Source organism: Eurosta solidaginis, chromosome X (genome assembly GCF_040869045.1).
Source record: "Eurosta solidaginis isolate ZX-2024a chromosome X, ASM4086904v1, whole genome shotgun sequence".
NCBI classification, from domain to species: domain Eukaryota; kingdom Metazoa; phylum Arthropoda; class Insecta; order Diptera; family Tephritidae; genus Eurosta; species Eurosta solidaginis.
Genome location: NC_090324.1, coordinates 94,111,208 through 94,136,713, shown reverse-complemented (window position 1 = coordinate 94,136,713; position 25,506 = coordinate 94,111,208). Strand labels below are relative to the sequence as shown.

At 37.8% G+C, this 25,506-nt stretch overlaps 1 protein-coding gene across 14 annotated transcripts in view; it reads right to left on the bottom strand.

Moving 5' to 3' along the window:
- Positions 1-25,506, bottom strand: part of ey (eyeless) — a 2,912,801-nt gene that overhangs the window by 2,036,813 nt on the left and 850,482 nt on the right. The gene's annotated exons all lie outside the window — the stretch shown is intronic.

The following is a 25,506-nucleotide window of genomic DNA, read 5'->3' as shown; positions in this document are numbered from 1 at the left end:
TTTCTTTAGTTATTTTCCTTCGTTTACTACCACCCACATATGCTTGTGATCACTAATACACACGGGCATGTGTGGGTGGTAGTACGTATATATCTTAGATTTTTACCGCTGTGAGCCCGCGGTACAGCAACTTTGTTGCCGGGAAACCCAACGAAGGAGCTGTATCGTGGGTTCATCGGCTCATGTGGCAAAGAGGCTCGATCTCTTTGAATCCAGCAGCCAGCGAAGGTACACGTAATCTCACGTTCACGTAAGTGCAAATTTTCAAAATTATTATTACATATATACCATTTTCCTCAACATTTGTTAAAATCTTTCTTAACACTTGTTGTATTTATATAAATAAAAACTGTGAATTCCCTTTTTTATTAACACGAAACCCTTTGCTGTTCTTATTTGCTTCATTTTTTTCGACTTAAACAATCTATAACAAATACGTGGGTGCGCGCCGTTGCCACCACGCATTTGTACAGTTTTATCGCATTTTTACGCTCTCGCACAATTTGAAACATTCTGTTCTTATATTAATTTGTACTAGGCGTGCTTCTTTATACCTTTCATGAAAATGAAATGGTATATTAACTTCGTCACGAATCTCAAAATTGTAAGTCATTAAAGGAAAATAGGTAGACCCACCACTAAGTATACCGAAATTATCAGGATGAAGAGCTGAGTTGATTTAGCCATGTCCGTCTGTCTGTTTGTATGCAAACTAGTCCGTCAATTTTTGAGGTATCTTGATAAAATTTGGCGACCGGGTATATTTAAGAGTCCGATTAGACATTTGTTGGAACAGGTGGAATCGGCCGGACCAGACCACTATAGCATATATCCCCCATATAACCGATTTTTTAGAAAAAAGGAATTTTGTCATATAATCCTCAATTTATCAGATTGACGCTTCAAACTTCACCATATGCTTTCGTATATTTCACATATTATTGTCTGAAAAAAAGGATGAGATCGGACATATATATAGCAATATATAGCATATATCCCCCACAACGAATTATTCAGATAAGAAGCTTTTTCTGACTAATGCCCCATTTTAACAGCTACAAGCTTAAAATTTCACCGAATGCTTACGTATAGAGCATTCATTGTTGTCTGAAAAAATTGTATAGATCGGTGGTGTATATAGTATATATCTCATACAACCGATTGTTCCGATAAGAAACTTTTCGTACTTTCTGCCCCATTTTAACAGCTAGAAGCTTCAAATTTCACCAAATGCTTTCGCATGTAGCATATATTGTTGTCTGAAAAAATTATATTGATCGGTGGTATATCACTATATAGTATAAAACAAAGTCGCTTTTTATGTCCCTATGTCCCTTTGAATGCTTAAGCCTTTAAAACTACGCAACGGATTTTGATGCGGTTTTTTTAATAGACAGAGAGATTGAAGAGGGAGGCTTATATGTATAACAACATCCATTAAACAGTTTAGAAATACTGTTATTTTTAATTTTCTAATGTGATGTATATATATAAAAGAAAGTGGTGTTAGTTACACTATTTATAACTCAAGAGCGGATGAACCGATCATGAAAATGAAATGGTATATTAACTTCGTCAGGAATCTCAAAATTGTAAGTAATTAAAGGAAAATAGATAGACCCACCATTAAGTATATCGAAATTATCAGGATGAAGAGCTGAGTTGATTTAGCAATGTCCGTCTGCCCGTCTGTTTGTTTGTATGCAAACTAGTCCCTAAATGTTTGAGATATCTTGATAAAATTTGGTGAGCGGTTATATTTAGGTGTCCGATTAGACATTTGTCGGAACCGGTCGGATCAGACCACTATAGCATATATCCCCCATATAACCGATTTTTCATAAAAGAGGATTTTTGTCATATCTTCCTCAATTTATCAGACTGAAGCTTTAAACTTCAACATATGCTTTCGTATATTACGTATAATATTGTCTGAAAAAATGGATGAGACCGGTCGTATATGGGTCATTATTTTACAAATCGAACACATTTGTAGAAACAATAATTTTCACTTTTTTAAAAGACACCAAATTTTTTTGTTGGAATCTCTTCGCAATTTAAGTCAACACATATATCAGGATTTCCTCAAAAAATTTGTTTCAGAGATCTGCATTTGCTCAGATTCGATGGGTAAGAAAACTTGTCCACAATCAAAACGATATATCTTTGGTTCTCTTGTTTTATTATTGCGAGTTTTAAATAAATATTATTAGGAAAATGCCGAAAGTTAAATGTTTTAATCCATTTGATTTGTCTCCGTTCCCAAACACCAAAAACTACGGGACTCTGAGAAAAGTAAAAAAAAATTACTTATTGACTCTGGATATTCCTGTAACAAAAAAGCGATGGAACAACAAATTTGCAACAAATGCCGATTTAGAGTATCTAAAATCAACAAAGATAATTAGGTTTGTATATACTTGCACATATAATAATTGAATATACAAATTTAGAAACAATATATCTATTTATGGAACTCATATGTAAGACATTGACAGCTGCCCTCTTAAACACATATGTTTTCCATATTTTAACTTCAATATTATTAAATTCGTCAAATATTAGGTACTTATCATACATTTATTCGTTTTTCCAGATGAAAGAATCGGATGATATTAATTTCAGCGAAGTACTCACTGAAACTGATAGCGACGTGAATTACGCTCCGGAATATTCTACATCTGTATCATTGGAGAAAGACAGAGAAGCAATGTTCGAGGTGAACGTCGATATAACCACTTTGCAGGTAATGGTATCCCCAGTTGATGAATACTTACAAAAATTAGAGTCCGGTTTAAAAAAATTAGTGTTGCATTCATACATAGTTAAAAGCCAAAACAAGTTTATGAGCAGCAAAAAAGAATATTTACCAGAAAATGAATGCATCGATCTCTGTGATTTTTCCGAAAACTATGCATATGTCGTACAAAATGCTGCTCAGAGAATTCATTGGAATAACAATCAGGCAACAATTCCTCCATTTGCCTTTCTTTAGAGGCATGAAAAAGGGCGAAATTCGTATGAAAGGCTTTGTTGTCATTTCGGACTGTTTACATCACAACATACTTAATAAATAAAATAAATGTAATGCGCGATAACCTCTGAAGAGATCTTAGGCCGAGCTTCTCTTCCAATTTGCGTTGTGCTCCTCTTCATTTTTCCTACAAGTTGGCGGGACGGGACCTACTTGTTTTATGCCGACTCCGAACGGTATCTGCAAGGCAAATGAGTTTTCACTGAGAGCTTTTCATGGCAGAAGTACGCCCGGAGTGCTTGCCAAATACAATTGCCGTGCATTTATTTCAAAAATACCTAGTGGAATATGTTAAAAATAACTTTGGAAATATTTCCAAAATTATATATTTTTCTGATGGGGCAAGTGCACAGTATAAAAACAAAAAGAATTTCGTTAATCTTACCCACCATCAAAAAGATTTCGGTTTGAGTGCGGAGTGGCAATTTTTCCAACTTCACATGGCAAAAATGCATGCGGTGGCTTAGGTGGGACCTTGAAAAGATTGGTTGCCAGAGCAAGTCTACAAAGAGCAAATAACCCAATTCAAACGGCAAAGAATTATTTAATTGGGCAATAGGGGCTACCCCCAATATTTCATTTAAACATGTGGAAAACGAGGAATACTACAAAGAAGAAAAGAACCTTGAAGCTAGATTTAATAAATAATAGTTTAAAAAAACTAAAAAAAAACAGCTTTTATAGCTAACCGAACTAAAAAATAGAAAATAATTTTCAATTAAAAAGAGTTTATATAACAGTAGTAGAAGGTTAAACAATCATTTATAGTTAATCACCTCAAAATGAAATTATAATAAAATTTAAGTTATACACAGAATAATTTAATTAAGATTAAAAAGCGTGGGGTGCATTAGACTAAATTTCATATCTTTCCTCTCAGATAGAATGATTATAACATTCAATATCAAACACCTCACGCTCTTTACTGTGAATTAAATTATTCTGTTAATAACTTAAATTTTATTATAATTTTATTTTGAGGTGATTAACTATAAATGATTGTTTGGCCTTCTACTACTGTTATATAAACTCTTTTTAATTGAAAATTATTTTCTCTTTTTTAGTTCGGTTAGCTATAAAAGCGTGTTTTTTTAGCTTTTTAAAGTATTATTTATTTTTAATTTTTTAGTTCAAGTAATTTTAAAAGTTTTAGTCGAGAGTGATGAAATCTAGAAACGCCAGTGGTCCATGGATGAATCCAAGCCCACGGAACCGAAAAGGGCCAAGACGCAGGGAAGCTGAACGCGGTCTTTCGCCGAAATTGCCAAGGGTCGGCAGATCATTGGCATTATAGACGAGAGCAGCGAAGATGGCAGGATCCCGAAACAACAATGGAAGTGGATCGAGGCCGCGCTCGCTACGGTGGGCGCTAAGGTTAAGAAAGACAACCCTGGTCCACCGCCATCTTACACCGATGCAGGGTGCTTCCAGGGCAATGTAAAGCTAATTGCCTGTGACGAAGCCTGGTCGGTAAACCTCTATAGGGCCGTCACGCTAATAGGGGTGGTATATCCGGGCGCGCGCCTCAAGGTAGTGGGCGCGTGATATCCCCTCACGACCAAGGGCTAAAGCCTGGGTTCCAGTGACGCCAACGGACCCAGCTGACATCCTGGAGCTGCTCCAGGAATACGTCCAAAATCCGGATGGGAATTGGACGGACTCCAGCGCTGAAACCATAAACTTGTTTATGGATACACACTTCCCAGCAAGCGCGGGCCTGTCTTCAAATATTGTTAGCGGAGGATCACCTAATGATAAGCTAATAAGCGAAATCACAGATGATAAAAGGAGGGGGGGTCTTTTGTCAAGAGCTAAATTTAAGCCTCAAATTTAAGTTGGCTGATCACTGCAGTGTATTCCAAGCGGAAATTGCTGCGATTAAGGATGCGGTGGATGGAATGCTGTCCAGTGCTACCACGGTTAGGGAATTTAACATCTACTCTGATAGCCAAGTGGCTATCAAGGCCTTGAGCTCAACTACAGTGCGATCGAGGGTGGTCTGGGAGTGCCTGACCTCGCTTGCGATTGCATCGAATTATTTTACAATTAAGATTATCTGGGTCCTGGGCCACAGTGATATCCCGGGTAACTGTCAAGCGGATCTCTTAGCCCGCATCGGTACAACTGAACCGGATGAAGATGGCTGTAGGGATTTCGGGATCCCGCTGGCCACCTGTGGATTGCTCCTCCATAGCTGGGCCTCGAATCAGCTCAGCAAACGTTGGGCGGATACCACGTCTTGCAAGGTAGCAAGATCTTTCTGGCCAAAAGTGTATGGCAGGAGTTCTGCTGAAATAATTGGGTTCACTAAGGCTCACCTATCAATTGTCATTGGGGTTTTGACAGGGCACTGTCCCATGGGTATCCATGCGGTACGTCTCAATATACTGGAAACTAAATCCTGCTGCAGCTGTATGGAGGATGATGAGGTGGAATCACCAAATCACTTTATGCTTGATTGTCCAGCTTTTGCCAGAACTAGGCGAAAGTACAGCGGTCGCGACTCACTTGGATCTCCCGAGGATATATCCAAAGTTGAGATCGGTATCATTCGGAGCTTTATCGTTGCTACCCAACGATTCTCTAAGTAGCTAGTTCTAAGTCACCGTTAGTTTTGGTGTATGTGGTATCACAACGGACCTTCGTGTTGTCCAAGTGAGCTATCCTTATCAGGGCAGCTACCACCTAACCTATCCTATCCTAGGGGGATGCGTGATCCGCAAACCGGTCGGCAGAGGCACTCCGCAGGGCGGTGTTCTCTCTCCGCTATTTTGGGTGGTTACCGTCAATCAACTACTACGCCTCATGGAGGCAGAAGTTCACCAAGTGATCGCGTATGCAGATGATATCTACGTCACCATGCGGAGGAAATTTCCGCAAATTCTTTGCAACCTAATGGAAGGGTCACTATCCAAAATTTCGCACTGGGCCACAGCCACAGGTTCGGAAGTCAACCCGCATAAGACCGAGCTTGTCCTCTTCACGAGGAGGTACAAAGTACCAAATCTTACACCGCCAAGAATTGGGGGTACGTTCTTAGCGTTTAGCGATCAAGTCAAGTATTTGGCATTCATTCTGGATGGGAAGCTATTATGGAGTGACCATATAGTGAAGCGATCCAAGAAGGCAGCAGCAGAGCTGTTCACCGGCGAGAGGGCAATTGACACCTCCTGGGGATTCTCCCCTAAGGTGGCCTACTGGATTTACACAGCCATTGTGCCCCCGATTCTTCTTTATGGTGCCTTGGTCTGGTGGCTTGCACTAGCTAAAAGTACCTATCTTAAATTGTTACAAAAGGAGCAACGGAGCTCGGAGCTCTGCATTACCGGGGCTCTCGGCTCCACTCCAGATTCAGTTCCATACATACATGGATACATAAATACATAGATAGATACAGGCCAAGCTAATAAAAACGTGTTACAAAGGGCTCCATTATGCTCTTTCGTAAATGTGCCATGCATCCACTTCTGTCATTAATAAAGGAATGCGTTTTTCGCATTATGTGGGTGGTCATAAGTTCAAATGACCTTATGTCCGTTAACCTTATGTCACCACACAATCACATTAATGTATTGTTATCGAGCCTTGATACGTGTGCAAAGTTTCAATCAAACTTATGGCCATTCAAAGTGGTAATAAGGCCAATTGACCTTATGGCCGTTGACCTTATGTCACCAAACCATCACATTATTGCATTGTATGCAAAGTTGATACGTATGCAAAATTTCAAATTAATCAGACTTCTAGAAACCGGTGAAAATTAAGCTCAAAGTTTCCGTTACATAGATAGAGGCAAGCTAATAAAACCGTGTTAAAAAAAAAGGATGCAAGCTACTTAAGAGAGTTCAAAGAAGATAATAAAGGAACACGAAATATAATGGAGCGTGAAATAAAAGAGTTATTGCAAGCTGTTGAAGCGCGATATGCAGAGAGAATAGAATCGCTTAGGGCCACGCAAATAGCTAGCGAAAATAAGATTGTAGCTGTTAATAAGCAATGGCGGATACAGGGGGGGGGGGATCTCCCCATCGCTCTTCATATCACCAACCAACTTCATTTTTTTTTATAAAAGTTCCGGAACACACCTAATATGTCGTTTCATTTATGCAATATCAGAGCCACTGATGACCTGATACGAAACTTGTATTCTCTCTCAATTCGTTTCCAGGAATGGGGCTCGAAATCAGCTGTCTGTTCATTCAATTGTAAACAAAAGTTCATTCCTTGTAAACAAAAGTTTATTCGTTTCCAAGAATGGGGTCTGAAGTCAAATTATTCATCTCTTTTTTTCCTTTTTTGATTGCTGCAATAGATATAGATTCAAAATAACTCCACTTAGTTAAAGACACAAGTGAAACTCTCTTATCAGAAAGAACTAGCTTCTACCTTTGAGCTGTATAAAATCATTTCTTGATTGTTTTTTGTTCGAATTCTCTCAATTAGTTGAGCTAATTTGAGTGCTTAAAGATAAATTCGATACGTTTATTTGTAATTATGTCAAAATGGTGTTCTGAAGTTAATCATTAATTTATATTACTGACTTCCATGGCAAAAATGGATTTTGAGCTTTCGGCCATGATCGCCCCCCCTCATCTGGAGACCTGTATCCGCCCCTGTTAATAAGAGTATTGCAGAATTCTCTCTTAAGTTTAAAGATCAATCAGAAGCTTGAAAGTAATAAAAAAGAGAGTGTGAAAATATGCGATGAAGTTAAGGCAATCGTAAATAAGAAAGATGGTGTTGAGAAAGAATCATATGCAGTGAAACTAAAGAAAAATATGAGTTGTGCACAAGTGATTCTGAAACCAAAATCAAACCAAGAGGGTGAAAAAATGAAAATTGATGTTAAGGCATCTGTTAACCCAGCAGACCTAAAAGTGAAAACAAATGAAATTAAGAAAAAAAAAATAATGGCACTATTGCAATTAATTGTGTAAATAGTGATGACAGAGGCATTTTAATAGACGAAATCAAGGTCAAGCTTAGTGAAAAATTTGACGTTGTTCTTCCAGGTATGCGTTATCCTAAAATTCTAGTATGCGGGTTATCGTCAAAGATAGAATGTGATAAGGTACAGGAAGCAATTCAAAAGCAAAACGATATTGAATTTAAATATATAAAATGCACTAAAGTTTATGCCTCTTTCAAGAATCCTCGTTCGTTTAATGCGTATATTGAAATTGATGGAGATGCTTTCGGGAGCGTTATGAAAATAAAAAGATTGAATATTGAATGGGACCGGTGCATTGTTTATGAAAGCTTAAATGTTTTGAGATGTGACAAGTATTGGGGTTTTAACCACAAAACATCCATGTGCAGAGAAACCCAGCAAATATGTGCAAAATGTAGCGCAGAATGCCATAATTACAAGGAGTGTCAAAATACTGTCGTAAAGTGTATAAACTGCATAAAAGCGAAAGCAAGCCTTAACTTAACTAATATAAATATTGATCACGATACTAGAGACGCGTGTTGTAATGTATTACAGAGAAAACTGAAAGTTGACCTGAAAGAACGTTATATTAGCAGTCAGAGCATAACATTAGGTGTGCTTATTTTAATATCTGCGGATTATGTTCGAATTATGCTCAACTAGAGATATTCTCCGCGCATCAACGTTATGATGTGATATGTCTTACAGAAACACACTTAACCAGTGTTATTGAAGACATTGAAATAAGTCTGAGCGATTATTCTACTATTAGATGTGATAGCGAATCAAGGCATACAGGTGGAAATTTGATATCCGTAAAGAATAGATGGAGTGTGGAGTCTATTGAGCTAGTCGCTCGTGAGAAAATGTTTTGGTGGATAAAGGTACATATTAGTCAAAATAATAGAAAGTTCTGTATTGCTACGGTCTATAAATCACCTAACAGACGGTTTTCACCGGAAGTTGGGTTTTGCGATTTCATTAAGACTTAAATAGAAAAGTTATCGAACATGACTGATGTGCTAGTGATTGGTGACTTTATTATTAATTGGCTGAAGAATTCTTCATATAAGAGGCAACTAAAGCAAGTATTCGAAAATAACGCGTTTAAGCAAATAGTTACGGACCCGACGAGAATTTCTGCTACATCAGCAACACTAATTGATTATGTTGTTACAAATGCGCTCATAGCAAAAGCAGAAATCGTAACTGAACATAAAATAAGTGATAACGAACCGATTTGTATAGAAATTGGTAGCAACAATAACCAGCATAAAAAGGAGGATAAAATGATATCACTAAAAATAATAAGATTTAGTAGGAGAATAATTGCTAACGTCTTCCGCCAGGATAACGTAAACGACATTCATTCTTACGATAACTTCGAGCAAAAGGCAAAAATGTTCAGTGAACACATTAAAGATGCGTTGCATAAAATGTCAAAAAATAAAATCATAAAGAGTAATGAAATCAGATGTGAATGGTTTAACACATCATTACGTGAAGTGAAATATAAGAAAATTTATTGCTATAAACGCGCTGTATGGACAAATAATCCGTTTGATTGGGCTGAATATAAAAAAGTAAAAAACGAATACTCATTAAAATTAAATAGAGAGAAAAATAAATATATTGAGAAAAAAATTGAGCAGTGCAAAGATCAAAAGTCAATGTGGCAAAAAATAAAAAAATTGGTATTAAAAAAAGATTATAAAGAAATACAAAAAGTAAACTTTAATGGAACAGTAGTAACTGAAAAGTACGAGATAGCGAATGAACTTAACAATTTTTTTGTGGGCAGCATTAAAGCTATTAATTAATCTATACCAGCAATGCCTTTTGTTAATTGGGCACAAACACCAAATGAAAATTTCAGTTTCCAATTCAGAAAAATAACGTTAAGTGAGCTCAAAAGTTATATTCAAAGTATGAATAAAAAGAAAGATTTTAATGGTCTCTCAGCGCCTATACTATTGCAGGCGTTTGAATTTGTAGGACCAATAATGGTTGCGCTGATTAATGAATCATTCATGAAAGGCATTTTCCCAGAAAATTGGAAAGAATCCAGAGTTGTTCCAATAGAGAAAGTAAAGAACGCGATCAAGCCAGAAGATATTCGACCGATTAACACATTGATAATGGAAAGTAGAATCGTTGAAACAATTGTTCATGAGCAACTGGTGCAATATTTTGAAAGAAACGATTTATTCTCCGAATATCAATCTGGGTTCAAAAAAACACCTAGCTGTGAATCACTCATAAATTTAGTTATTAACAGATGGAAAACACATGTTGATAGAAAAAAACAATAGCAGCAGTATTTCTCGATTTTCAAAGAGCTTTGAAACCTTGGATAGAGGAATATCAATAAAAACACTGCAACAATACGGAATATCCGGGCCGGAGCTTCAATGGTTTGAAAGCTATTTTACTGGCAGATATCAACGGACTAAGGTGGGAGAATGTGTATCCCGCACTATTTCCCACAAGGCTGTACATTAGGTGCATTATTATTTATAATTTACGTTAACGATATCGAAAAAGTCTTGCGGAATTCAAATGTATGTTTTTTCGATGATAATGTGGAATCAAAAAGCGTTTTCTTTGACCGTAAAACTGTTCCAAAAAAACCAACGAAGAAGAAATACATAAATGGGCTTTGCAATTAACAAGCAGAAAGAAAATAAATTCCGCGTAAATGAAACGCCACGTCTTGGTGGTTTACAGTAGACTATTTAATAATTTTCATAATTCAACAAGGTATAACAATTCAAGTAAGGCATAAAAGTATTCACGTTTGTATGCTTGTATATACATAGCCATGCACTAGCGAGAGAAGATGACAACTCTTGCTATTGTTCTGATGCATGTAACTATGTAAGCATACAAGCGTGTGTGTATACATATGATGTTGAGTGGGAGCATCGAGTTGTTTAGTAATACATAAGTACAGATATGTTTGTATGATTGTTCATGCTCTTAAACTAGATATTGGAATGCGACAGTTAGGTACATTTTAAAGCAAGTAAATGATAGGAATTATAAGTAATGATTTTAAATAGGTTATTGAACCACGACAGCTGTTAGTTAGGCAGGGCGTCCCAACCAATGACCCAACATCCCGGCCCCGTTGGAAGGACTTTCAAATCGCTAGTATTGCGATCTTGTGAATTGGGCGACGACATGTTCTTTCGGAGTGCGTAGGTTTACCACTCTAACTCGCCCATCCCTTCCTGGTATTGTATCTATAACACGACCTATCAGCCATCGTTGCGGGGGTACATTATACTCATGTATTAGAACCATTGTGTCTTTAGCGATATTTCATTTTCAGTGTTCCATTTCGTTCGTGATTGAAGTTCGCTTATATACTCATGCGACCATCGTTTCCAAAATATTTGTTTTAAAGCAGTTATTTGGTTCCATCTGTCCAAATTGTTAAGATTATCCACTACCATTCGTTCAGGTAGAGACTTTAAAGCGCTGCCAGTTTTGAATTGACCTGGAGTTAGTGCTTCGAAGTCGCTGGGATCGGACGAGAGTGAAGAGATAGATCGCGAGTTGGGAACTGCTTCTATTTCCACCAATACTGTAGTGAGTTCCTCGTATGTTAGCCTTGCATTCATGACGCTTCGATGCCCAAATGCCGCCAAAATGAGGTGCCATAGGTGGAATAAAATGAAAATTTATAAATTCATTACAGCAATGATGGTGTTAAACGTTCGACGGGAAGATTTCCCATCATGTGTTGAAGTAATTTCGGTTTGTACCTAGCGCAGTGGATACATGACCGAACAATACGTCTAGCGAGCTCACGAGCGTTGACGATCCAAAATTATAGGCGAATTAAAGAGACCAATGCTTTAGGTCCAGCGCGATAATTTTTGATGTGAAGATATCGAACGTATCGTGTGATGAATTCACACTTACTCGGCAACAAAATAGGGTGTTTTTGGCTGTCTGGGAAATCAGCCAGTTCAAGTCTTCCGCCAACCTTTAGCAATTCAAATCCTTGAGTCGTGTCCAAGAACGGGTTTAGATTCCACAATGTGCCACTTATCTTTTTCTCCCTCTGCAATAATCGAATCTCTTCAGTGAAATGTTGCTGTTGAATGTTCCATACAATGCATAAGAATACGCGGTGTAATTCATCGGGAGTCAGTGATTCGTTGGCAACTTCTGTTTGGGGTTTCCTCAATTTTGTGTAAAGCCGCAGCATTCTGGCAACAATACGAATTTCTCGAGTGTGAGAACTTTGCCTGTCGAGAGTTTCAATTAGGTAGTTGCTGGATATAGTACCTTGAATGCCGATTTTCGAACTTCAGCATTAACAACTCCATATCGATATCTTTGCTTGTTTCACACGGCCATTTCCTTACGTCTTCATATAAAAATGCAGGACCAGAGAACCAAATCGAATTTACGAGGTCAGATGGTGTACTTCCTCTAGACACAATGTCCGCTGGATTATTTTTCGTTGGTACATGTCTCCAATAAGCATCCGCAGTCAAATCCTGCATTTCCGAAACTCTGATACCAACAAAGGCCGAAAGTGTAGCCGAATGCAATTTGAGCCAGTGAAGTACAATTTGCGAATCTGTCCAAAGAAGTGTATCAAAATTATAATCAGAGAATATTGGTTTAATGCTTGTATAGAGTAGAGCAAGTAATAGTGCACCACAAAGCTCCAGCTTCGGTAGTGACTGTCGTTTAGTTGGGGGCAACTCTTGATTTGGCCGTGAGAAAGCGAACGCGAATATTGCCATTTTTATCTACGATGCGGGTGTATATTCCGCAGCCATACGCGCGAATTGATGAATCACAAAATCCGTGTATTTGCAAAGACTGAATATTAGTAGACAAACAGTACCTGGGACCTTTACTGAGGAAAGATCCGAGAGATTGTTGACGAATGCTTGCCAAGCTGATTGAATGTTTTTGGAAGCGACTCATCCCATTCGAGTTTCAGTAGCCACAACTCTTGAAGTAGAATTTTTGCGGTAACGACTACTGGTGCTACGAGTACAAGTGGGTCGAACAGTGACGATGCAATAGAAAGAATTGTCCTTTTTGTGACACGATCCTTTCTTGGCTGCTTTGGAAGAAACGAAAAAATAAAATTATCCTGAATTTGATCCCATTTGAGACCAAGAGTACTAGTGAGAGAGGTATCGAGATTTAAGTCCTTGTCGGTAGTTTCATATCTAAAACGCTGGTGATTGGAATGCCATTTTGCCAGATCAAATCTACCTAATTTTAAAAGTTCAGTTACCTCATCCTGTATCCTCGACAGTTCGGCAATGTAGTCAGCACCACAAAGCAAGTCGTCAACGTAAAATGATGATTTGACGATATTTGAACCAATGACGAAGTTTGACTGATATTGATCAGCGAGATAATTGAGACTGCGTATAGCGAGATAAGGTGCGGATGCCATTCCGTAAGTTACTGTGTTGAGCTGGTATGTTTTGATATCTTGATTTGGCGAACTCCTCCATAAAATATATTGGAACTTGCAGTGTTCCTGACTGACCAGTACCTGCCTATATATTTTGACAATATCTGCTGTAAGCGCAAAACGATGTAAACAAAAACGAAGTAAAAGAATTACGAGCTCGCTTTGAATAGTAGGTCCAATCATTTGTAGGTCATTTATCGATTTCTGCGTAGAAGTTCGACAGGATGCATCGAACACAACTCTCAATTTCGTTGATATACTGTTCGGATTCAAAACGCAGTGATGCGGCATGTAATAGTGAGGTTCGTTGAGATTCGGGTAGGGGACTACTTCCATGTGGCCTAGACTTTGGTACTCATCCATAAATGCGACGTATTGTGACTTGAGGTTAGGTGAGCGTTCCAACCGACGTTCTAGCGAATTAAATCTGCGCAAAGCTGTTGTGTATGATTCACGTGTATACGCAGGATCGTCCTTGAATGGAATTTTGACTATAATCGGACCGTTACTGTTTCGAGTGACAATGTCGTTCTACAATTTTTCAGAAGTATGCTGCTCTCGAGTCCACACGTCAGCCTTGGTTGAAACTTCTTCAATTTGCCACAGTTTTTCCAATTTCGAATTGACTGATTCCTCGCAAGCTAACAAGCAATTAGTGTTGAACGACTCAGAGCTCGAACCATAGCGTCCAGAAAAGACCCAACCCAGAAGAGTTTTCTGTAAAATTGGAAGATTGCTACCAAGTTCAATTTGCCCTACAGAAAGTAGGCTGAAAAAACTTTGTGTTCCTAAAAGCAAATCGATTTTATTTGTTTTATAAAATTGATTATCAGCAAGTACGATGTTCGATGGGATATGCCAAGAAGATGTGTCTAGCTCCGGCTCGGGGTGGTAAGCGATATGTGAAGTAATGCAAAATGTGAGTGGTAATTCGAACCCTGTCGCTTGCGACTTAATATTGGTAGACGTTTTATATTTAATATTAGTAGAGGACTCAGCAATACTTTGGATTTCGATGTTGTGTTTGCTGCGTGTTAGCATCAGCTTTTGCGAAAGCTCATCGGTGATGAAATTTACCTGTGAGCAGGAGTCCAATAAAGCTCGGCCAAGACGATAGTTCTCAGAAGCGTCACGAAACAAAACCATAGCGGTGGCGAGAATGATGTGATCCGACAATGTATTGTCCATATGTGTGTGAACGGCGGATGGCAAATTAGTAGTTGACGATTCTGAAGTGGTCCCACGGTGCAACAAGCTATGGTGTTGACGAGAGCAGTTTTTACATTTAAGCGTTGAAGCGCAGTTCGACAATTGATGTCCCTTCGATAAGCAATTAATGTAAAGACCCATTTTCTTTGCATGTTCGAAACGTTGTGATACGTTAAGAGACTTGAAACGATTGCAGCTTTGTAATTTGTGGTTGTTGCTGGAGCATACTGAACAAATTATATTTGATACCGCAAATGAATACCCTTTGTTTGAATTCTTAGGTTTTGATGGTTTGCTGGGATTTTGGCGAATAGGTCCAACGACGTGAGCGTTATCAACTGAATCGAGATATTGGCAACGTCTGTCTAAAACCTTAGTGCAATCTTCCCAACTGGGCAGTGTCTGAAAGTCCAACGATTCCTTCCATTTGCGATTGGTTTCTTCGGCTTTCTGCAAAACTAAATAAATAAGCATGGCTTGTGATATTTGGCTTTCAGTTCCTAGAGACAATAATGAACCATAAATTGCAGATGCTTTGTCGATTAGGCTTCTCAACTGACCACCGTTTGGTTTAGAAATAGCTGAAAGCTCAAAGAGCGACGATATATTTTCTAAGAATATAAGGGTTGGATTATCATAACGAGATTTAAGTCTTTCCGAGGCCTTTGTGTAATTTTCATTAGAAACTGGAAACGCATCAATGGTTTCTAATGCGGGACCTTGGAGACAGTTGCGTAAATGACTTAATTTTTCGATATTAGATAAACAATATTCTCTATCGATAACTTGTTTAAACGAAGTTATGAAATTTTGATACTCAGAATACTTGCCATTAAATGAAGGAAGTTTGAGCTTGGGTTGATGGTTTCAATAATGTGTATATTGGCGAGACTTACTTGAGGTACGAAGGGAGCAAAGATAAGTGGCGGGAAATACTGTTCGAATATTGGTTGAGTAGCGAGAAATAGTTAGGCAGCAACAATCCAATATATCCAAATATGTGTATGTGTAACAAATATGATAGCGGCAGTGCTGTATTGCTTAATAAATGGAACAGGTGCATAGCGACAAAATGATTATAGCCAGCGCAGTGGGAGCGTAGCAGAATTGCACAAAAGGCAGCGACGAAAAATGTTGACGGCGGCAGTGGCGACGGCAGTGAACTTGCGAAGCAACAGCAGCAATGCAATACCAAACAAAAAAGTGCAAAGCAGCAAGTACCAACAAATGTAAGCGGGTTTAACGAAAATTGTACTGCTACTTGCACTTGAGTTTATGACGTCAAATTTGAGCCATTTGTTGCTAACGACAGCCTGCTGGAATGTGGAGATGTGGTATCCGACGATACGATCCTCTCTAGCGACGATGATGATGCGGTAGCCCAAATGTGACCACCAAGAGCGAAACACGAAAAATGTATGATATTTTTTTTTTTTTATGAAAACGCGGTAATTTTATTTCAAATAATACTTTTATACGAATTTATTTTACGCGACAAATTCACTTAATTACATAGGTCCCACGTTGGACGCCAGAAAATGTGGAATCAAAAAGCGTTTTCGTTGACCGTAAAACTGTTCCAAAAAAAAAACAACGAAGAAGAAATAAATGGGCTGCAATTAACAAACAGAAAGAAAATAAATTTCCACTTAAATGAAACGCCACGTCTTGGTGGTCAACAGTAGACTATTTAATAATTTTCATAATTCAACCGAGGTATAACAATTCAAGTAAGGCATAAAAGTATGCACGTTTGTATGCTTTTATATACATAGCCATGCACTAGCGAGAGAAGATGACAACTCTTTCTATTGTTCTGACGCATGTAAATATGTAAGCATACAAGCGTGTGTGTATACATATGATGTTGAGTGGGAGCATCGAGTTGTTTAGTAATACATAAGTACAAATATGTTTGTATGATTGTTCATGCTCTTAAACTAGACATTGGAATGCGACAGCTAGGTACATTTTATAGCAAGTAAATGATATGAATTATAAGAAATGAATTTAAATAGGTTATTGAACCACGACAGGCAGGGTGTCCCAAGCAATGACCCAACAGATACGTTATTATATATATCAGCTTATTCAGGTGATGAGTGTATAGATAAACTTAATGCAGACATTATCAGAGTTGAAAGTTATTTAAAAATGAATAAACTAAAACGTAAAGTAAAGAAGACGAGGATGGTCAATGGTACATCCAACAAAAATATTTCTAAAAATTGTGAATATATAGAGAGAGTAGACCAAATTAAGTATCTAGGAGTTATTATTGATAACAAACATAAGTTTAATCTTCATATAGATTATGTTTGCAAAAAAATAGCAAAAAAGATTAATTTCGTTAAAAGAATGTGGAAACAAGTTTCAACTATGTGTGCAATAAATATTTACAACACGATTGTGAAACCACATTTTGAATATTGTTCCACTATCCTTTTCTTAAGCACAATTTCAAGTATAGATAGAATGCAAAAACTCCAAAATAAAGCTATGAGGTCTATTCTAAAATGTAGTGTAATGACATCGATTTCAACGCTTCTTGAAACGTTGAAATGGATGTCTGTAAATCAGCGTGTTATATTTAACGCGTTATGCTTTATGTTTAAAATTAAATATAATATTTTTCCAAGATATTTAACGTCCGAGATATGCAAGGTAGCTGATATACAACCATATCCCCTTAGGAACAATATTGATTTTAGAAGACCACCTCTAATGTCAAGTGCGGCACAAAATAGTTTGTTGTATAAAGGAGCTAGCTTATTTAATTCATTACCGATGGAAATAAAGTCTGAATCTAATATGTATATATTTAAGAGAAAAGTGATTGAATTTGTTTAAGTTAATTATGATTAAATTGCTAAATAAATAAACTCTACTACTACTACTACTACCAAGCCTAAGGAGAGCTGACATGTGAGGTCTTATTGGAAAGGTCACGGTTCTACACAAATTCGTTGTGGCAGAGACCGTTGATGAAGTCATATTGAAAGTGGACTTCTTAGTTGACCATGACATCAGGATAGACATGCAAAGAAGGTATATGCGCTATAAGAATCAGGATTTACTACTCAGAAAGGGTTCAGCAGTAAGCGAGTGCTGGTGGAGGCGATTCGACAAAAACCACCAAAGTCAAAGGCAGTAGATCTGGCAAAGATTGATGGAACGAATGGGCCAAACAAAGCAAAATCAAAGATACCTGCAAGAGAAACACTGGCATTGACAAATCCTAACGAATGCACTAAAACGAAGGAAAGAATTTCCCAGAAAGAATGCAAGGGGGGTTAAAGGCAGCGCGCACTACTGTTGTGAAACCTCAAGACGATATTGATGATGCAAAGTCAATCCGTCAAGATCAAGCTCTGCGAAGTAGTTCATTGGCCAAACAACAGAGTGTGAGGGAATTGTCCAGGATAATGAGTAGTAGGATGAAACGCAGGTATGACAAGAACAATAATTCGGAAGGTTTCTTGGAGGGAGATTTGATACTGATATACAACCCTCACCGGAGGAAAGGTGTTCCATCCAAATTTTGGTGCAGTTGGGAAGGCCCGTACAAAGTTTTTAAGAGGGTCAGTGATACCATCTGCCGCAGAAAAACCATTAGGAAACCACGAAATAGAAGTGTGGTTCATTTGGAGAGGCTAGCAGCGGTTAGATCGAGAGATTTTTCGGATCGGGCCGGTTAAACTTAGGTGGAGGGCAGTGTTGCGAATATTAGTATCACTAGGTGATACTTACATCCTTAAGCGGTTATTAAATAAAGGCACAACAACAATAAAGCAAGCTGCCACTCTTGGTACGTAAACAAATCAATCATCATTTACACACATATGTACATACAAAGCAACGAAGAGATACTCGCAAACACATGTAATCATCAGCCGAAGTTGTACTCACATATACACACGCAGAGGCTATAAACTACAAATACACACGCATATAGCTGGTAACCAACAGAGAGTATAAAAGCAAGGCAAGCTGAGTAGTCAGTAATCAGTTTTGATTTAACCACGCTATTGGTTGTGAAGTATAAGTGTTATTGTGAAGTACTTTCCAAGTAGTCTAATAAAAACGATTTTGCATTATTGAATATTTTAATTATTTATTCAACAGTTTAGCGATACGAACGTTAGCAGAAGGTTTGGAATAAGCGGATTTACCCCTAAATTCGTTACAATATTATTAAACTAGCAGCCCGTGTGCGGCGTAGAGTTGGTGGCTTGAGGTTACGCAGCAAAATAATTGGAATATCGATTTTTACTTCAAATTATGGGGCGGTATGCCAGAGGGATTGAGCGAATTTAAAAATTCAATTGGATAGGTAGTGTTCGGAAGGAACTCTATCTAGAATTATGTTATTTATTTCTTCTACAGTCTTATTCCTTGGTGAAATGATAGCCCGGTCACATAGCCAAGTATATGGCTTGGTGGATAACTCTTCAATATTTGGGTAAACTTCTGATATTAATTCGCTCACGTTATGTACCAAATTCCTAAGCTTTGAATCTACTATAAAGTAGCCGTTCTCAGTGAAAATTTTACAATCTCCACTATCTAATAAATCCTGGGGGAATGAACTTATAGTTCCGTTAAGATGCTCTTTCATGTTTGTTCGCAGACACAATTTTTTGAGGTGAATCCATAATAACGATGATTTGAAGCACGATTTAACAATATCAGCTCGAGTTCCTTTCGCCAATACTGGCAAATTCTGACGAAAATCCCCTGCAAAAAGGATTGTTATCCCACCAAAGGGTTTGTCGTTTGATCTTAGGTCTTTTAAAGTACGATCTACTGCTTCAATATGTGCTCGGTTAGTCATTGCACCCTCATCCCACACTATAAGAATTGCCTCTTGCATTATTTTAGCCAGTGACCCGTCGAATGGAACAAACCTTTTCTTCTTGGAGGGGCACGTTTAAGGGTGAAAGAGTGGGTGAGTGGAGTGGGCTGTTTGACCACCAGATAAAAGAGTCGCTGCAATTCCCGATGATGCTATAGCCAGCGCAACGTGACTTTTACATATGGCATATGCGAGAAGAAGATTAAGTGAAAAGGTTTTTCCACAACCATCAACAGCATCTAAGAAAAGTGCTTGACCTCTTTTGCTTTCAATGATATGAACGACTTTATCATATGTCAGCTGCTGATCCGAAACCATTTTCGATATATTAGCTTGAAGGTAGTCATTTAAATAATTTAAGTCACATGGGCGCCTCAGGATTGTCTCAAAAGAGCATTCCGGTCATTGAATATCGCGATTTGGGGAAGGCAACCCAAAACTGGATAAATCTTTTTCGCAAAGGCCTATTACTTTGTCCTCGATGTCAATCAAAACTTAAAAGAAATGTTAACTACGTATTCAATCGCTATCGTAATAGTCGTACAATTTTTGCAAACTTTGATTTTTTAAGTCTTCAGAAATTTGTAGATCGGGATCGTTACGCCTTATGCGTTCATTGAAAAGGAAGTCTTCACGGAAGTCATCCTTGAACGTGTTCCATAATAACTCTGCACTTGACGGCTGACAAAAAACTATTAAAATGGAAAATAACTCTCTTAGCCTTGGCGGCGAATGTAAAAGAGCTGCCTCAGCTATGGCATTTTTCCAATGCTCGTCGTTTTCCAAAAGTTGTAGTTCTCTGCAAGCGGCTTGAAAATTGGGAAAACTACACCATTTAGAATCCTCAAGCTTTCAAAAGAGGTAGGACCTCGAATATTGTGAAGCAATAAACGTATATAAAAACATTCCCCTTGATTGGGGTTTACATTGTAAACTCTACCAAGCGCCGAAAAACTTTTAATCCCTGGGTAACCTCCAATAGATATTCCGCGCTTCCTTGTGGAAAATTTATTTTTGCTTCGCGTATAATAAGACGGCACTTCATGATAAAGAAGTATTTTCGCAAAAGAATCGGTACCGCATAGTTCAAAAAATGCCATCTTCCGAGAAGTACACTCGTTGCCCATTCTCTAAATGCACTGCTAAGTGTACAACAGTTGGATATCGCTCATGGATGGGAAAATCAAAAAACCGCATAAAAACTCTGAAGTGCTTATATACCGACCGTTGAGTTATTTTTGAATCTCATCCGGAGTATTTTGAAAAGAAAATGTAGCTTATTCTGTGCCCTTATTAACATATTTGCGAATGTATTTAACAGCTTTAACGGAATGACAGTATTCAACGTTAATATGTGCCGAAAAGCATCGCAGGAGTACAGGGCACTAAGGAACAAGCCACCTATTGTCTATCCTGGTCATAGTTCCACGTACATCAAGGTCGGCAGTATTACCTCCGTTTTCACGACACCGTCTACGGTATGTTGGGTAGCCATCTTCGCCAGACTGCGTCTCAGCGCTATAAATGCGGGGAAATCTCTTCACATACTTACCATCTGCCATGCACGGTCCGTGTATTATATTTTTGCACACAATTTCGTACAAGAGTGGGTTATCGCGTTGGCTGGGTATTTCCGCACAAATAATGCTTTATATTTCGTGTGGTTGAATTTTCGTCTGCAGCCAAAGCAATATATGACAATGCGGTAATCCACGTTTTTTCAATTCTACTGAGATCATGTGGCGGCACCTAACTTTTCCAAATATGCATTTTTTGGTTAAAATAAACATTAGCTTTCTCGTTTTTAAATGAAAAACTCTAGCTACAATATCATGATGATCATATGACTTTTGTGAATCAAAAAGCTCTTGAGCTATTTCTGGCCATCCAGGATTACATGTGAATGTTATAAATAAATCAGGGCGTCCATAATGACGTACATATGTCATCGAGTCTTGTGTTTTTCCTGCATTTAACGCTCTGAGCCCGTAAATGGCGATTGAAGTATAACTTTTTGGCCTATAGTAGAAACATTAATATTAGAATCTTCATTGATAGCATCACGCAAGTGTATATGGGGTATTCCATCCCATTTCGACCAATTTTGAACCCGACCCCTTTAGAATTGGCTGAAAGTTTTTCTTCTTTTTCTAGCTTATGAAAGACGTTTTTCAGAATTTTTTCAAATTTTTTCATCCAACTCAAAAAAAGTTATGAATTTTTAAAAAAACACCGTTTTTGTTTTCAAAATGCTATAAATTTTTCAAAAATTGACCGTTTTGGATCTTTTTTTTTAATTTTTTTTAAATGTACTTTTCGGAAAAAATACAAAAAAATTTTTAATTTTTCAGTTTTTCGAGATTTTTCGAATTTCGCCATTTTTTTTTCTCATAAAAAACTTCACTGAATTCTGCAATCATCACCACTAATCCCGGAGTGGGCCGATTTTTTTTTATATTTTTCTTTATTTAATTGAAAAGAAAATTTTCAAAAATAAAAATTTTTTTTATCAATTTTATTTATATAACAAAAAAATGTAAGAAAATGATTTTTAAGTATTCTTTTCTTTATATATTATGGTAATCTACGATTAAAATATTTAAATATATAAAGAAATATTATTTTAATCGGAGATTATCATAATATATAAAGAAAAGAATACTTAAAAAACATTTTCTTACATTTTTTGTTATATAAATAAAATTGATAAAAAAAAATGTTTATTTTTGAAAATTTTTTTTTCAATTAAAAAAAAAAAAATATATAAAAAAAAAATCGGCCTACTCCGGGATTAGTGGGGATGATTGCAGAATTGAGTGAAGTTTTTTATGAGAAAAAAAATGGCGAAATTCGAAAAATCTCGAAAAACTGAAAAATTAAAAATTTTTTTGTATTTTTTCCGAAAAGTACATTTAAAAAAAATTAAAAAAAAAGATCCAAAACGGTCAATTTTTGAAAAATTTATAGCATTTTGAAAACAAAAACGGTGTTTTTTTAAAAATTCATAACTTTTTTTGAGTTGGATGAAAAAATTTGAAAAAATTCTGAAAAACGTCTTTCATAAGCTAGAAAAAGAAGAAAAACTTTCAGCCAACTCTAAAGGGTTCGAACAGTTCATTTAAAAACCAATTTAAAAAAAAAAAGATCCCAAACGGTCAATTTTTGAAAAAGTTATAGCATTTCGAAGACAAAAACGGTGTTTTTTTTTTAAATTCATAACTTTTTTTGAGTTGGATGAAAAAATTTGAAAAAATTCTGAAAAATGTCTTTCGTAAGCTAGAAAAAGAAGAAAAACTTTCAGCCAACTCTAAAGGGATCGGGTTCAAAATTGGTCGAAATATATATATATATACATATATTCTTCAGCACGTAGCTATTGGTTGCGAAGTATAAGTTTTATTGTGAAGTACTATCAAAGTAGTCTAATAAAGACAATTTTTGCATTATTGAGTTATTTATTCAACAGTTTAGCGATACGAACGCTAGTAGAAGCCGTAAAATAAGCGGATTTTCACTAAATTCGTTACAATTGGTGTCAGAAGAGGAATTGCTGAATAAATTCTGAAGATTTCGAATACAACTTGGACATGGCAAAGTTAAGTGAATTAAGGATCCAGCAACTGAAAAAGGAGTTGTAGAACCGTGGATTGAATACAACCGGCAATAAGATCGAACTTAAAGCACGGCTACGAGACGCTATGGAGTCGGAAGGAATTAATGTGGACGATGATGTCTTACATCCTGATGGGGACGAGGCAACAAGGAAAATTGAAGAGAGAAACGAAACATCGCAGACAGTTACGAGCACAGACTTGAACACGATATTGGCTGCAATATCTGGTCAAACATCGACAGTGTCCTCTCAACTGGCAGACCAGAAGACAAGTATAGCATCCCAACTGGAATCACAGGAGACACATGTAACGTCTAAGATGGAAGAACAAGAGGCACGCATTTCAGAAATGTCGTCGCAAATGTCATATCAGCTGGAATCGCAGGAGAACCGTATAACATCGAAGATAGAAGCACAAGAAACGCGTATTTCAGAAATGTCGCCACAGATTACATCTAAGATTGAAGCACAAGGGGCACGAATATTTGAAATGTCGGCGCAAATTTCAGCACAGATATCATCGCAGATCTCTACTCTACTGAATCTCCCCGAAGTTGGAGGCGCAAGATACAAAAATTTTACAACTCGAAGACAAAATTGATGCCGAGATTGAAACATTGAAAGGTCGTGTACAGGAGTTACAACTAAATCGCCCAGCAGTTTCAGCGAGTAATCCAAAGGTAAAAACACCATCATTTGACGGTTCTGTTCGTTTCCAGGAGTTTAAGCTTCAGTTTGAGAAGACCGCAACAGTGAACAACTGGAATGGTGAAGATAAAGTTGCAGCTCTATTCGTAGTATTGAAGGAGCCAGTAGCCGAAATCCTACAAACAATTCCCGAAGGAGAGCGGAACAACTATGACGCATTGATGGCTGCTGTAGAACGACGTTACGGAAGCGAGCACAGGAAACAAATCTACCATATAGAATTGCAAAACCGCTACCAAAAATCTAACGAGACTTTGCAGGAGTTTGCTTCAGACAATGAAAGATTGGCTCATCTTGCAAATGCGGACGCACCTGTGGAATACACAGAAAGGGTAAAGATTCAGAGTTTTATAAATGGCATCCGGGCCATCGAAACAAAGCGAGCTATATACGCAAGCCCAAAGCAAATATTTGCTGAAACAGTATCGCATGCACTAACTCAGGAAACTACCTCACTTTTGAGTAAGCACGCATACAAAGCTCATCGCATGGAAGTGGAAAAGCCAGACTGGGTAGACACAATTTTAGAAGCATTAAAAGCAACGCAGCAGAAAACGGATGGTGCCGTCAAATGCTTTAAGTGTGGAAAGCCAGGGCACATGGCACGTTATTGCAGTACCCGTAAACCCAGAGCTGAAGGAGATGAGCAAATCTCCGAGTCCACTCAATCGTTAAACTAAAGCGAGTCAGCCACAAGGGGCGAAATCTGGCTCCCTCAATTGAATGCCCCATAATTTCTATCTCGCAATTTGCAAGAAGGCCAAACAATCTTACTGTCGGAGGACATTTGGACGGAAAGGAACGTTTACTGACTGTAGATACGAGTGCATCTCAGCAGATTTAGTCAACAAGAAGATAAGACCATTGCGTGGAGCAAGATTGCGTAGAGCCACTGGAGAAGATACTACGGTTCTAGGAGAAGTAGCATGTGAATTAGCAATTGGGAACGTCACGGTAGTACACAATTTTATAGTGAGAGATTGTTGATGAACCCAAACTGACCAAAGGAGCTATTTTGGGAAGATGCCAAGAGGCTGAAGTAGTTATTAACTGTGAACAGCTCCAGGAACACGTTTCATTTAGTAATACTGATCTTTCAAATGACATCAGGGCATGGTCGGAGGGGTTAGAGGAAGCCTATCAGAGTAAGACAAAGCAACTGCTCCTAAAGTATGCGGACATATTTGACTAAGATGACTCCAAACCAGGCCGCACCAAAGTTGTGAAACATCAAATTGACACTGGGAGGCCGTTTCGTCAGGCTCCTCGTAGTGTTCCACTGACGAAGCGGGAAGTTGTGAGTCAAATCGTACAAGAAATGAGCGACAGTGGCGTCATCGAACCATAAGCTAGTCTATTGAGTTCACCGGTGGTAATTGTGAAGAAGAAGGATTGAAAAATGAAGTTTTGGGTGGACTACCGCAAGTTGAATGACGTTACGAAAAAGGATAGCTACCCATTGCCAAGAATTGACGATACTCTGGACTCGCTATCTGGTACGAAATGGTTTTCCACACTGGACTTTAAAAGCGGCTACTGGCAAATGGAGGTGAAGGAGGAATAAAAAGATAAAACAGCCTTTAGTGTCGGTGATGGTCTTTGGCAATTTACAGTGATGCATTTTGGACTTTGTAATGCACCAGCTACTTTTGAGAGACTCATGGACCAGGTACTGAAAGGACTACATTGGAAAACA